Consider the following 12,563-nt stretch of genomic DNA (forward strand, 5'->3'; position numbering starts at 1 on the left):
CAGATGCTCCAAGTATTTGGAAGACAAAAGAAAAGAAAATAGAGAACAACCACCCACCCACATTCCCCTGGGAACAACAGCATAAGCCCAGACACCCCCACATCTGGGTTTCTCAACACTTGGTTTGCACAGCCAGGGGAGGTGACTGTCCCACCGATGTTGGGGTCAGAGCTGTGATAGCTATAATACATTACAATATCTGTAATATCACAGATATTCTGCTGTATGGCTCCCAGTGGTCAGTGCAGCTCCCCTCTGTGCGGAGGGACCCACTGACATCCCTGCCTGTCCTCAGTGGAAGCGTGGGACTGTGCACGTACACACAGATGTACAGGCTGACTCCAGCATCCAGCCACTGTGAGCAAGCCCACTTTATCTACACACTTCAAACTAATTATTTGTTTACATGCTCTAGTAGATTAATATTTGCTGCTTAAATTGTGGAAGCATACTTAGGATCGTAGTCCTGGACTGAGCCATGCCTTGTGTTAGGAGTTAAAAGTACAAAAATCGCAGCCTGGTTAATCTGTGCAGTTGTGTGGAACCCTGTTTGTAACCAGCGAGTGTTTAGCTACCTATAGCACATTTTACACAAGCCTGTAATATGCCTGCAGAGTAAACACTCATCATTTATTGACATCTGATATCTCATTTATGAGCACACTCTAAATGCAAAGAGCTGGTCCCATGTGAAGGTTATTTTAAAAATTCCTCTGTGCACAAGCCTAATCTCACTAAAAACTGGCAGCAGGGAATTGAATTCCATCTATTTTTTGCTTATTTGAAACCTAAGTAGGGTGGCCATGGGCCTAATCCAAACACTGATGCTGCAGGAACATGCATTGCGTTGGCAGTGGGGGGACGTGGCTCTCGTTCTCTTCCTTTTCCCTCCCCCTCCTTGCTAAATCTGCACTTGTTTAAAGGACAGAATGTACAGATCCCATATGCTTGCTAGTGGCTCGTTGGTGGTTTTTTCCCCTTAAAAAAAAATAAATATTATTGACATTGCTCTAGTATGAAATGGCATGATTTGTGAGTTTATAGCGTATAAAATATAAATGACAAAAATGCCAGCTCGATGTGAAGTGGATGTGAGATTGTGCAGCAGAGGTTTGAGCTGCACATCATTAAACTGTATGGCTGAATGAGCTCTGCTATGTGAACCGAGCAGGCAAGCTGTGGATTAAGGAAATTGGAAACTATTCCACAAAATGCAGAAGATGAAACAAAGATTCAAAATGAACAAAAGGGACAAGTTATTAATTACAAGAGAGAGAGCTAAATGAAATCAGCTCCATCTGGAAAACCAGGAAAACCCTAATAGTCGGCATTACTGTGCTTGGCTAAGCTGCTGCAGTGTAATATTGAGAATAACTTTGAATTACATCTGGCCCCAAAGCAAAAAGCTCCTGCCAGAATGCCTGCACACATGAATGTCCTTTCTTTGTAGCTGGATAATGTGCAAATTTGATGGAATATATTTTTCAAACGAATCCTTGGAAGATATCTGAGGAATTGTAGTTTTTTTGTCTTTCTATACTACTTGGTACATGTACATATCGTGAAGGTAAGGAGGGAACTGCCTACTGATCCACTGCTGGCATGTGTGATGTTTGCATGTTCAAATGAACCTTTCCTCACTGCTTACAGAGGCAAAAGGGCTGCACAGCCACCCCTCTTCCCTGGGGAATCCAAGAGGTGTTATCCTGCTGTTGAGGCTGCCCCACGCTCACACCTTCCTGTGCTTTTTTCTCTCCTCCTCCAGAGACACCTCTCTAGACCTGGTAAAAATGAATTCACTCCTTGGTGTCTGCTAAAGCTGTTTTATTACTTCTTTAAGTAGAAAGTCTGGCTCAATAGTGACCTCTTTGACTGAGTGCAGAAAGGAAATGAAGAGCTTCAAAAAGTCTCTCCAAAGTCTGGCACCAGCAGGAGAGCCCTGGTCATTGTTAAAGCATAAGGAATGGTGGGGTAAACATGTAGAGAGAACACAGGGACTGGGCTCTGGAAGAGGTTGTCCAGAGAGGTTGTGGAGCCTCCTTCCCTGGAGATATTCAAAAGATCTTTGGACACAGTCCTGAATAATGTGCTCCAGGGGACCCCGCTTGAGCAGGAAACCAGATGACCTCCAGTGATTCCTTCCAGCCTCACCCATTCTGTGATTCTATGATACTCAGCACCATTGACAGATATTCTGGCTCCCATGCTTCATCTAGTTTGGTTTTCACTTTCTTTTCTTTACACATTTTCTTCAATATTGTAAAAGAAAATTAACTCAGGTGAAAACACATTTGGCCTTGAAATTTTTATTATTCATGGTCTCAAACTCTTGTCCAGGAGTAAATCAGATATAGTTAACAAGTCTTGAACCAGATAATATCTGCATAATGTGGTCAGCATCATCAACACTGCAAACACTGATTTGTTTGGGGTTTTAATTTTAAATAATCTGGTTTATTGGAGAGGTTAAACTCAGATAAATCAACCTTCAGCAGTTGAGGCTTATGCAGCTTGGCGTCTTTTTTTTTTTTAAGAGTTGCCCTTCAGTCAGCAGAGGAGGTGCAATAACATCCCACAATTTGAGATGTTCCCATATTTACTGGTAGCTCTGACAGAAACCAAACACACATGGAAAAGAGTGGAAAAGGACAGGAAAAGACCCCAAATATTAATTTTCCATGGAGCAATGGGAGCACTGAAGAAAGAGCAAGTGGGTGTACCACGTTTTCCATGGACAGCTGACCATTTTTACATGATTCAGAATGAGACAGTTTGTAATCAAGTCAAGCTGTCCTGGCTTAAGCATGCCAACATATGGAGGAATGTACCAGTGTATTCAGTCAAATTGCCCGTGAAGTAAACATGAAATCGTACAGAAATTGCTAATGTAAATTCCTTCTTTGAATATGATGGTCTCTAGTGGATTGCAGTAAATCCACATGTCCTGTAGGCATTCACACCTGCACTCACACAGTCCAAAGAGCACTGAATGCTGCCTCTCAGCCAGAATGGTTTCATGTGCTCCTGCTAGGGAGTTTGGGATGGTGAAGGATCAGCCCCTGCTATTCCATGGGAAAAAATGCAATTTAAAAAATATTTGGTTAACTCGTTGCAGCAGTTCTGGTATGCTGCCACTCAGTTTGTTTAGCCTGATATAAACTAAGCTCTTTTCTCGTGTAAGTATTTCTTGGTGACTACCAGTGCTGCTCATCATCTGTGCAACTCCTTCCCTGCAGGACACCACAAGGCAAGGCTCATGGTCAGCACAAGTTTGTTCATGTTTTGGAGGAGGTGCTTTTAAGCTTTGACGTTGCTCCCTGTGATCGTGGTGGTGAGAAGGTGGGTGAATGATCCTGACTCATAGATGGGCAAAACTCTGTGGTTTCAGCTGACCTTACCCTTGGGTTTTTTTGTGCTGTTGGAAACCAACAGCTTAGGGAGAAATAGCAAAAGACTGTTCATGGCCCCTTCCTTGCATGTTTTGCTGGAGGTGACCACCACTAAAACCAGTCCCCTACATGCACATGAACCAGTGCTACAGAAGCCATAAGTTACCAGCATACAACAGAGCCCTCTCCAACATGGAAGCACACCTAAAGCTATGAGCTTCCTTTAGTTCTGCAGGGCAGGCTGTGCATAAATCCTGCTCTTAAATCAAATTTTCAGGAAGTCAAAGCACAGAGTGGGCCACTTCACACACAGAGCTGACCTGCTAAACTCCATGAGTGCAACAGCTGCTCCAGCAATGTAAGTGGGAATCAAAACTGCTGAGATTTGCAACACTTTATATGGTTGTCTTTGGATTTCTTGGCTGGTAATGCAAGAAGAAAACAATAACATTTGAGTCATATGAACCAATAATAATAGTAGGAGTAATAATAATAATAATAATAATAATAATAATAATAATAGGATTTCAAAGGTTTTATTTTGTGTGAGTCCTGCTGTTATTGACTTGCCCTTCGAAATGATTCTTCTGTAAATAATAGAGGCTCTTCTTTTTTTACTGAGGATTGGGGCCAGATTCATTTGTCATCTCCCTTCTAAAAATCCCCGGCAAACACCATTTTGACTTCTGGAATTTATAATTTGTGTTCAGGTCTCTCTGTAGAGTTGACAGTTAGCATTTCAAAGGTTTCAGACCTCTCTTCTTAAAACTTATTAATAAATGATATTTAATAATCAGCTCCCTTGACAATTAAACATCACACATCCCATCATAACCAGTGCCTTCCACGACACTGGAAATACTTCTGCTTATATTGAATGATTCTTCTTTTCAGCTGCTTTCAGAAAATGCAGGTTTGGAAACACATTAAAAAAAAATCTTTTAGGAAAAATCTTGGTAACAATCCCCCAGGCCTGGGATTTGTCTAATAGTTTGCTATTAAAGGGTTCTTTGGCTGGAAAGAAGCACAAGACAGAGTTTCCCTTGTTCTAGTTCTTTGTTTCTTTTTTCTCCTTTTTCTTTTAATTTGGTATTTGACTCCTCAGCACGAACTTGCTGTCAAGATGATGGAAGCTCCAGGGAGGACAGAGGTTACCAGCTCCTCAAAGCTTGCACTGGTTTATTGCAGGAGTTGTTCCTTCCCCAACATCGCCCAACAAAGAATAACAATAGTATGAATAACACTAACAACAACAATAATAAAAACATTCAAATCAGTGATTTTTCCATTTTGGTTCAAATTACCTCTTGAAAGACACAGCAGAGCATTTTAGCTTGTATAGAAAGACCCCAAACTGTGTCAGGAGCTTCCAGTCCCAGCCCTTTGCTGTTCCTGCCTTCTGCTGGGTGCAGCTGTGATGGGACTCTCTGATTTCCTGGCAGCACAGATTACCCAGCACCGAAGGCAGTCGGTGCAATTAGTGTGAATTAGGGCAGGCCCAGAGCTGTGCCTTGGCTCCTGCAGCCTGTCCCAGAGGGACACCGGCTGCTTTAGGAGCCTGGTGCAGAACTGGCTCATCAAGCAAGCCAGATAGTTCAATCACATTTATTTAGCATGACTGCACCAATTTACTGCAGCTGAATAGCTGGCCCACAGCGTGCACATGTTCCTAGATGGTTAAAAGTCACTCTTCAGATTTCCCTTCCTGTTCAAGTGCTCCAAGGCTGCATATTTCAGTAGAGCCTCTGGAAAGTAGCTATTGTTTTTATCTTTTCAGTGGTTTAGTTGTGAAATTCATGCTCAGAGAAGGGGTGGAGGAAAGTCCCAGAACAGCCAACCACGGTAAATAGCATTTCCTCTGTCCTAATTATTTTCTTCTGTCACTTATGTGCCTTTGCAACTCCCTGAGAATCCATCTCCATGCCTTAAACATCAGATATTTGCTGACATCCTTGTAGAGTGCTGATTAGATGAAAACAGTATGTCAGATTTAAGGCTGGAAGTTAATCAAGGCCATTTGTCTAATCAGCTTCTCTTTTTCTTCACTAACACAAAAATCAGAGTAGAAAACACCTTCCTCATTAAAGAGTAATGGACACCAAAGCAAATTTAGAATGGGGAGAGGAAAAGTATATTCCCTAAGTTAATAACCTTAGCTAATGCAACTGATTTGACTTAATTGAAGTCAGTTGTAGAGCTGGGCTCTGAATCTTTTCCTCATTGCATGCTCAGCCTAACAGGGAACCCAAGGGTTAACAGCACAACTGCTGGTCCCCTTTGTATATATCTGCATGACCATAAGTAATGCATATTTTGAGCAACTGCATCCAAAATGAACATATCTGTGAGAGGAGATGGATCACTCACACAGCAGAACAGGAAGAGCCCTCAGCTGCCTTCCAAAAGCAAGATGTGGTTATTTCCTAGGTCCTAGTGCCTTTCCCAGAGTATCCTGAGGCTTGAGCACTTATCAGAATGATTATCATCAGACAAATGCTGCCAGAGAGTTCGATTTGCACAGTTACTTCTCTGCTAAATGAATAACCTTTCCAAAACCCAGTCATGCTGTAGCCTCTGTCATAATTCTTCTACATTTTGGACGGTTTTTCTGCCTGCTTGGGGTTTGGGGCTTGTGTAAAGAGGTGTAATAAGAAAAGTTGCTCACAGGAGAGTGTAAGATAAAGCAGGCAGCTCAGCCTGATTGAACCAAGGCCTCATCCTCCTGGGGCTGAAGCCTGGCCATGGTGTGAGCAGATGCAGCAGCTCCTATTGCTATTTCAGGGGGAACTGATCTGCTTAGAAGAGGGAAGGGGTTTTATTCTGGGTGAGCAGATGTTTTGTTGAAGTGGTGTAAGCAGCAGGGAGCTGTGCTGGGTCTGTATATTTCCTTTGTCCTTGGATCTCAGTGGGTGCATCGCTGCTGCCTTGCAGCATCTTCCTTTGTTGGCATGATCAAGGGCAAATTGTGTGTGAGTCCAGCCTGCCTCAGACCCCCAGAAGGTCCCTGCTGGTGTGACAACAGTCCAGGCTGAGATTTATGGGGGTATCTCAGAAGCAGCTTCCCAAAGCACCCCTTTGGGAGCAGTGGACAGCTAACAACCCCTGAGTGACCTGGCCTTGGTTTCCCTGCACAGGCTCTCTTTGTCCTTCTTTGGAGGTGGAATGGGGAAGCCCAGCTGCCCTACACCTCCAGAACCAGGGCTGAGCCCCAGGGCACCCTGGTGCTCTTTGCTCACCCTTTCCCAGAGCTCCGCCTCTGCTTCAAGGGCTTCACAAGCCATGTGTAAGTGCCTGTGACTTTTCTCTGTGCCAATTTATTCATGAATGCCACCAGAATACAGCACCAAGCCTTCTAAGGAGCCCAGGGCCCTCTCTCTCTCCCTTTACAGCCTTAGTTCTTGGCTTCTCTGAGTCACAAAATGTCCCTTTCCCTGCAGCCAACTCACTGCTCTTTCTCCTGTTTCTTCTCCATTTCTCTCTCTTTCTCTTAAATAGTTGGCAGGAGGCCCTTTCTTTCTTAACTTCCAGTCATTTTTGCCAGGTGACCCTGTGAGTAATCTCCCCCAACAAATAAGTGAAGGCCTAGTTAAATGACCACTTCTGGCAGGAAGAATATTCTCTTTTGAACCCCCTCATTATTCCCTCCAGTGGGTCTCTCAGGCAAACAACACAAAATCGGATCACCCGCATCCCCAGACCAGACACAGCTCTGTGGCACACGCACGTGGTTCTTATTTCCCCCCCAGAGAATGGCTTTGAGAAGAAGTTAACCTCTTGAGGCCAGGAAAAAGGCAGCAGAAGACTTAATAACTTCAATGATTCACACACAATATTCCATAAAGTGGCACGGCAATTGCCTTTATTTTCCAGAGTCACGCACAACAAGTATTATTTTTTTTTGGTCAAGTTTAATCCAACAGGCATTTTAAATGTCATGGTTTATATCCTCGATGAATTTCACTTGTGAGTGTTGTTGCTAAGACAGATCATATTGTGGCATCAATGTTTAATCAGGCCATTCCCTCAAACTCAACAGGGAGTTCTGCCTGAGATCTGGTGGTATAAATCATGAAGTTCTGCTGTTAGCAATTTTTATTACTCACTTTATGCCTATTTGTGAAAAAGAAGGGAAGATAAAAGGAGGGGGAGAGAGTTTAACTGAAAAATCAAATGTTACAAGTTTTCTGATGAAATCTGTCTACTCTACATCCGTGAAAGTGCAGCATCAGCCCCCCCTTGGAATTCAGTTTGTTTTTCCTCCCAGTGCTCAAATGCCTGAGTTTGGTACCCCTGACACTTGTTCAGCGAGGAGCTGGATGCTTGAGCCCAAAATTGTGGTGCTGGGCCACGTGTGGGTTGGGGTATCAGCAAATTGCTCCTCCACCATCATCTTTCTGACCATGTCATGCCAGTATCTGCTCCATTTTCCAGGGCAAAGAACACTCCCCAAATCTCCCAGCCCCACCTAACCCTTTGTTCTGGACGTGGTTCAAGTTTGCACAGAGTGTATCAGTGCATTGTTTTCGTGGGCAGCTGGAAAACCTCAGGAATGAATGGAAACAGATGGTTACAGACCAGCTAAATTGCAATCTCTCCTCCCAGCAGGAGAGGAGTCCAGTTAGGGTGCCTTCCAAAACAAGAATGGGATAAACACTACTGGGAACTCAGGGGAGAGATAAAAAGGAGAGCAGACACAAAGGAAGATATGTTCACCAGGAGATATGAGGGCTATTATCAAGGAGTGAGGTGACATCCTGACACCTGATTTTTAATGCTAGGCATCACTGCATGGCATCAGGCTTCCTTTATGTCCCTCCTCAATACAACATCAGTCACTATCTGTGTTTTGCACTTGAATTGTGCCTCTGATTTCCATAGGATTTTGCCAAGCACTGGCACTGTGGGCCCAACGCTGCCTTAGTTCTGTTCAGTCCAAGAGGAACATGAGAGACAGACTGCACCCACTGGTGAGCCCAAGCTCACACCAACAGAGGTGGAGGCTGTTACAGCAGTTTCCCTGAGCAAACCTATGTTAGGTCAGGCAGAATTAAAATACAGTCCTAAGGGTGAGAGTATTTGAGAAGGAAAGGCCATATATCTTGTGAGGTGAGAAATGCACAAAAGAACATGAAGTGCCAAAAAAGAATAGGTGCATCATGAGGATATTTTCTCTATGAATCCAACTTGAGATATTGCAGCTGAGCAGTTCAAGCTTTGAAAGTGCTTGTAAACCTCATGGTGGACAGAAAGTTCACCCTGGTGTCCTTCTCTTTACCAAGGACCACTCTCATATTTGGTGGAGAAAATGAAGAACAGCATTGATTATAAACATGCTCTGGCAGAGGCACAGAGCAGGACAGAAGTTTTAGCATCCCTTGGAATGGTACTACTTACTCCCACCACCAACTACATCCAACTAAGGCCTTCCCTCCTTTCTCAGACTCCTGGAAGAGCTGTGCACTTCTTGTGGCAGCTGTGTCAGAAGCAGGGGCAGTCTGGCCCTGAAAGCCTCATACAAAGCTCAGTCAAGGCTGCAGAAGATTATTCTGTGGTCAGTGGGTTTGGTATCAGCTGTTCCTAAAACTTCCTTAGCAACAATGAGGTGTAAGAGATCGTGACTGCTCCCTCCCTGCCCAAGGTTTGGCTCTGCTAATAACGAGGCAGACAAACAACTGAGAAATCTTCCAGAGGCCAGATGTGAATGCAATTGTTAAAGTACTGCCTGGGTCACTGGCTGCAGCTTCAGCATTTTTGGAAATTTGTTTTTGTACCAATGTCAAAGGCACTGGGGCTCTTTGCTTGCATCAGTACAAATCTGGATTAATGCAGTTAAAGCCAGCAGAGTTGTATCTGTGCAAAAGCAGTTAAAATGGGCTCAGGATCAGACTCAGAAAGTTACCCTTGTGTCACTTAGCAAGATATATTTCTTTTGGCTTCCATTTAGATTTGGTCCTTAAGGAGCCTGTCATAAGAGATATATGGTCTGGGCAAGAGGCCAACTTACCGTCTGGAAGAAACAGCAGGGCTCCCATCGAAGTAGGGAACAGAGTAAAATGAGCTTTTGACTATTATTTTGTAATTTTGTAAATATTTGTGATTTTGAATTATTCAGTAAAGTTCCCACTATGCTGTGACATGATGGAAGACTTCTCATCTATAGACTGTGTGGGGAGAAATCTATTTACAGGGATCTTTGAAACAGCTGCCATGAGCTCTTACACTTCCTGGCATGTCACAGCTTAAAAATTTCTAGGAAATTGCAGCTGCTTTCTTATTCAGGGAGATAAGATGCCTTTGCAGCAGTACTTTTAAGCCATTGCTTCATTACAGCAGAAAGTTAATGCAATCTTCTTTCCACCTACTCCAAGTTCACAGTTAAATTCCCATTGCTATCAGGACCTGACATTGGAGTCAGCTACTAAGAGCTCATTTGTGCAATATTACTGTCACCTAACTATTCATTAGGTCATTGGGTACCAGCTGATTCTCCAGATCCCAGGCTTTCAGATTCTTGCCATTGATTAGGGGCACCCAGGTGAAGCAGCAGTGGGCAGCAGGGATATAAATGGGTTTTGCAGATGGGTGCTCTTGTTAGGAAACTCAGAAAACCAAGTATTTTCAGAAATAAATGTTTTGGAAATACAGTTTCAGATCTGGATAAAAACCAAAATAATGTTACAGAAGAATCTGGTTTGAGTGACAGTTTCCAAGCATTTCTTGTCCTGTAGGGGAATTTGCTAAATGTTTATACCCAAACTAGATTTCTGAGCACCCTGGGGCATTTAAAGCTGCAAAGAATTCACACTCAGAGGAGGGAGGGAAAGAACTGTATTGCCTGTAAAAGAGGCCAGTTGCAGAGGGGTCAGAAGGAGCTGCAATGCTAAGCTCAGCCGGGCATCTTTGGTCTGCAGTCTGAAAGTTTGCAGACTGCTCCTCCATCCTCACTTCAGAGTAGGGCTACAACTGCTCCATGGTGATAATTTAACCCACGTAAACTTAATTTGCCTTCACCAATGCCAACTTCTACTGCAAAGTGAAGCCACTTAGATGTTGATAATATTTTGGATTAAATCAAACCAGTAGAAGCTACATTTAAATCTATTTAAGGTTAAATTTTCTTTACATTGTACCAGTGTAACTGCATTGATTTTTAAATCAAATTTAACTTTACCAGGGAAATTTGCTTAGAGTAGTTTGCTCAGTGAAGGAGCTTGGCTCTGGAGACACTATGTAACATGGTAGTTCTTTGTAGTTCTCATTGACTATAATAATGTAGTTGAATCAAAAAAACCAACCAAGGTTGCACGTCCATGCAGGATGCACCACTATAAATCTTTCAGGCTCCTGACAGTAGTTTTAACAGAGTTAGTTGGCTTTTGCAATTTTCTGAAGTGAAGGAAAAGGTAATACTTAATTATTAGCGATTTTGAAAGTGATTGAAGTTGACAGGCTGAAGCAGAGCAATAGATGACGGAGAAAAGACTCTTGGCAGCTGGAAAGGCCTTTCTTTAGAGAAAGAGGGGTTAATTCTCTAAGAAAGATAATTTGCATTGCTGCACACTTTATTCTTTTGTTTTTGGTGAGCTCTCTGTGCTGACTTCTTTGGGGCGTTATTGGCTCTGCTTCTTTGACAGAACAAAGAGCCTTTGTTGTCCATCAAAGACCATTGCAACCCATCCAGATACCCAGGGCCCCAGGAGGGGGAGGTGGACGTGGAGGGGCTGCCTGTGTTCCTTCCTCCACAAACAACAGCAATAACATTATTGGAAGCATTTGCAGCATTGCTGAAATATTTTCAAGGGAAATGTTCTTTAGCGTTTATATCAGTGCAGATAGTGATGTAAATACTGACTTTGTAATTTCTAAGGCCTGGGAGCCTACCTTGTGTTTCTGAAGGTCTGACAAGTGAGTCTAAGCACAGATAACTTGGGAAGAAGTTGTTCACAGAGGATCTTGCACCTGATCATTATTGTCTTGTGTGTGGGAACTAAAGTATCATCCTGTACTGTGCTATTATTGGGTCAGAGATGGAAGAACACGTTGAACCTTAGGTGGAATGATGGTGGAATGAAGGTATGATTTGAAGATAAAAGTCTCAGTATGTTCTACTTATTTGCAGATAACTTGGAACCTCCTGTTGTTGGAACTCTGTCATAGTCCATGGTGAAGGGCAGAGGCATCCCCCTCCCCTTGCAAAAGACAGTGTAGCTGTCTAAACTCTGATCTAAACTCTGCATCCTTCCTTTGCTTCTGATGACTGCCTGAAAACTCTAAACTTGGCTCCCAACTTAGCATTAGCCATAGGATCCTGCAAAACATATATTATGAACCCAGCCATAAACATCTAGAAGCTTTCTTGAGTGTTTTTCACTATCTGGATGTTATAGGAGCAGTTCATGCAGCTGTGTATGTACACATCTGTCTGGATGAACGAGGATTTACTGCAAGATTTGGGCCCTGAGGAGCAAAATCAAGCAGGAGGTAACTTTCTTTTACTTTCTTAATTGTCCTACAACTAAAAACCCACCACAAGAACACAAATACAATAAAGAAAACTTACCTAAAATTCAGGCAGATAAAACCAAATGAAAAAAGATTTTAAAAAAACCCTCAAGAAAATGAATAAATATTCATGAAAATATTCAAAAGCTCAGATGTTTTCATTAGTCACCACAGGAGGGAAATATTAATTTGAAATAATAATAAGAAACCTTGAAAAGGCTTTAAAAAGGGCAAGGGGAGGAACAGCACACCCTCTGCTCCCACAGCTGATGCATGGCTGAGCTGTGGCCAAGGGTTTCCCCTCTAGCTCAGCCTCCCCTTGAGATTTAAACTGTGCAAGTTTAAAATGTGCAGACCTGCTTCAAACCTAACAAAATACCCCTTCTCTCTGAGTTTTTCCTTTTATTCACACCATAGAAACTCAGGAAAATAAAAAGGAGTGCTAATCTATCCTACAGTTTCCCAAGCAAGGACTCTGGGCAGGGGTTTGTGAGTGGATTTGACAGATGTACGAGCAGATGGTGAGGGACACTCCCTGAGAGCAGCCAATTCCCAGGCCTCCATGTCCAAAAAAATGTCTTTTCACGGATAATGTGATTTTCAGAGGGAAGAAATACAGAATTCACGTCTCACACCAGAACTTCTCAGTCATTTCTTGAACGCACAAGGGTT

This window comes from Oenanthe melanoleuca, chromosome 2 (genome assembly GCF_029582105.1).
Source record: "Oenanthe melanoleuca isolate GR-GAL-2019-014 chromosome 2, OMel1.0, whole genome shotgun sequence".
Classification (NCBI taxonomy): Eukaryota; Metazoa; Chordata; class Aves; order Passeriformes; family Muscicapidae; genus Oenanthe; species Oenanthe melanoleuca.